This window comes from Emys orbicularis, chromosome 10 (assembly GCF_028017835.1).
Source record: "Emys orbicularis isolate rEmyOrb1 chromosome 10, rEmyOrb1.hap1, whole genome shotgun sequence".
NCBI lineage: Eukaryota > Metazoa > Chordata > Testudines > Emydidae > Emys > Emys orbicularis.
The window spans coordinates 17,337,087-17,340,657 of record NC_088692.1 but is presented as its reverse complement, the minus strand read 5'-3'; positions in this window follow the sequence as shown (position 1 = coordinate 17,340,657).

Here is a 3,571-nt window from a genome sequence, read left to right as displayed (position 1 = left end):
CTAACATAACCAGGCTCCTCGTTATATGTCACTATGTAGCAATTCATATTATACTGTATTAATTGCTGTGGTGCGGGCATGTGCCAGAACAAGATGTTGCCTGGGAGGCAGGTGCACATAGATAAGGAACATTAAAGGATGGAAGGCGCATAGAGGAAAGAGCAGCATGAAACCAGAGCACTGACCTAAGTAAAGATAGTTTGAAATCAGACATGTCTGTATTTACAGCCTTTCTTTCACTCATGGGTGAGACACAATGATCTTGCAGATAGAACAGCACGCTCCAATATTGGGACCCGAGACCATTTCTTCAAGTAAAGGCTTGTTAAATTGAATGACTTCCTTATCCCACTGGGACAACCAATACATGGTCCAGACCTTCCTAAATTGCTTTTCCTTCCTAGATGTAATGGGAAGTAAAGCAAAAAAAAAAAAAAAAAAAAAGTCAATCCCAATGATTGCAATTTGATAACTTTATCTCTTATTTTTAAAAAAAATCACAAAAACTGTGATGCTAAAGAAAAAGTCTCTGACTTATCTACCTGTCTGCAGACTATGTCTGCTAGAGCATGCTTGTTTAATTCTGCCACAGGACCATGACTTTCCACCTTAGGACAGTGTCCATCAATGCTTTTTATTAAAGGAGATCTATAACTCTAGTTACCTTGACAGCCAACGAAGTCCAAAGCAATATGGTCTCCCCAAGGCAATACGTAAAATTAAAGTGAACAAACAGGATAAGGATAGTTAGTTCCCTGTCCTAGTGCTTTGTGCTAAATGAAGGATCGACAATATGAACTAGAACAATGAGTCTAAATAGTGAAAGGCAATCAAGAAAGGGTATTGTCAAGGAGGTGTGTGTGGCGGGAACCGGGGGGGGGGGGGGGGTGAGGGGAAGGAGGAGATGCTGAAGAGGTTAAAATGTCAAGTATATTGTTATCTCAAGGATTTTGCATTTGCATTGGGCCTTTGTTATCAACATAGGTGGTTGCTGACTTGTAATACAAACTAGAGGTCAGTGTCTTGAGTGACTAGGAGCTTCTTAAATCAGGCAGGGAAACTCAATAGCGAGATACATAACTATAAGCTTCCCTGTTGACAGTTCAGAAGACAATAATTAACAAGGTGACTTTAGTAGTAGATTTCAGAAATAGATCATTTGAAAATGCTTTTAAGGTCCTAAAAAGACTTATGTCATGTTTGGGCATTGGGTGGAAGATGGGACCCTGTGTGGAAAGGGGAAATGGAAAGTGCAATGCAGGATGGTTGTTATCTAGCTGTTACTGATTCTCTTAAGTGTTTAAAGGTTTGTAGAGATCCGGGCTTTTCATTTGATTAGAACATTGGACAGATTGTTAACCACGGAAATGAGAACCCCATGATGCTTTTAAATAAACAATGCATGCAATGTAATGTTTGCGGTTTGTAAGCTCTACGAGTTTTGTTACTGTCTTTAGAGCATGGAGATGTGATTTATAGATCAGCATTCAATGCTGCTTTTAACTCACCATGGGCCTTGAGATGATGAAATCTGTGTGTACCTCAAGCATGAGGACTGATATAATTGGGGACGAACTGCTCTACTGGCCTTCTGACTTTATAAAAACTCTGCATAAGTAGCACTATGGAAAAAGCCAGAAAAAGCCAGGCTTCTAATACAAAGGGTCCCTGTGAATCTAGTTACTTGCATTTTCATAAAGATCTGCATGTGTGTGTGTGTGAGAGAGAGAGTGAGCGAGTGAAAACACACACGAACCTCATCTGGACAGCAGTCTGCTTCTTATATTATGCATAATAAAGACAATTAAGATGTGTCTATTTTACACATGGCAGATTAATTTTTCGAATATAATTTGTCAAATTAAGATGTCTGTATTTTACTTGTGCATGCCATCCATGTCATTTTATGTGGTGTATTGGTTATATGTATGTACTATAAATATCTGATCAGTACATCTTGTATGTAATGAAGGATAAGAAAACTGTACAAAAAGACTGATTAAATAACCCTGTCACAAAGAAGCTAATGTAAAACTTTGAGGTACAGCCTGCTCTCCACTGAATAGGTCCCCTTTGGAGCAAGGCAAACTCCCCACACATGATATGTGACAGACAGGGCTCCTGACCGCCTGCTTACAAACAACTCTGTCTTGCTACAAATGCGGGCTAGCTTGTCAACAGTGGAGTCCATTGGCACAGGCAAGAGGCTCCAGTGATGTGATAAGAGCAAGGGAGATGCACTGAGTTTTGTGTGTGAGAGTGAGGTTGTGGGATCTAGTCTAAATCATGGCAGAAGTCTAGCTAGATCCACTTGCAATTTCTGTCCTCCTCAATGAGAGTTGGAATTCAGGTGCTTTTGAGGAGGGCAGTATCAGGCCATGTTTCTGTCCTGGTAAAAGGTCTCTTTTCTCTTGGTCTTCAGCAGATCTTGTCCCAGAGTCACTGTTGCAAGTGAGGCTGTCTTTTCACAAATACCCTCAGGCTCTTCAGGGAGAGACAGGTAGGACTCGCAGGCATGTGATAACCCCCACAGGGCTTGCTCACACACACACACACACACACACACACACACGACAGTATGAAAGGAGGATCTAGGTGATTGATGAAGTTTCCATACATTGGGCTTGATTCACATCACTATTCATAGACTTTAAGGCCAGAAGGGACAATCATGAGCTTCTAGTTTGACCTTCTGTATAAAATGCTATCTACTTCACCCAGTGATTCCTGCCTCTAGTCTGACAACCTGTAGTTGAACTGCAGCATCTCTCTTATAGAAAATCTGCTAATTTTGATTTCAAGGCTCCAGATGGTGGAGTATTTACCACATCCTGTGGTAAGCCTTCCCAATAGTTAATTACCCCCATTGTTAAAAATTTGCATCTTCTTTCCAGTTTGAACTTGGCTGTTCTACTTTTGATGTCCCTGGTTCATTTTCCCACCAATAGCACATTTTTTCTCACAAACCAAAGAGTATGCTGTAGATGGGTTGGATACCAAGTGGATTTATTTCAAGTAATAGTTGTAAAATGAGTAAATCCTCTGAAGTTGGTCGGAAAAGAGAATCTGGCCCTTCCTGTATCACTGCATGGGTTGATCATTAGGCAATTACTGCAAAAATACAACCTACCCCTACTTCATCTGCAATTTTATACTGAATAGCAGAGTTTTTGGCCTTGTGCCCCACAATATCTTTTACCTGTGTTGCTGATATCACTTGGCTGTGTGGTTTGTTTTTTTATAGTAAATAATAGACTCAAAGGACAGAACAGGTGAAAATATTCCACCAGCATGTTGAGTTTTCCCAGAAGAAGAGCGGGAATAGGTATTGGATGAGCCGTGCTGCCCCCCTGCAGATGCCAGCTGTGAGGGTCAGAGTGGTAGCTCCCCATACTCCCTTCGTGATGGGGCAGGGAGAAGGTGAGGGTGATAGACCCATTTCCACGTGAAACTGGACTTAAGCCAGAAACACGCCACACCTATGCCTCCGAATGAAATCCAATTTTAGTCACCACCAACCTGGTTCTGGATTTAAGCTAGGAGTTGAGGGGTAAAGTTTTCTATATCCTTT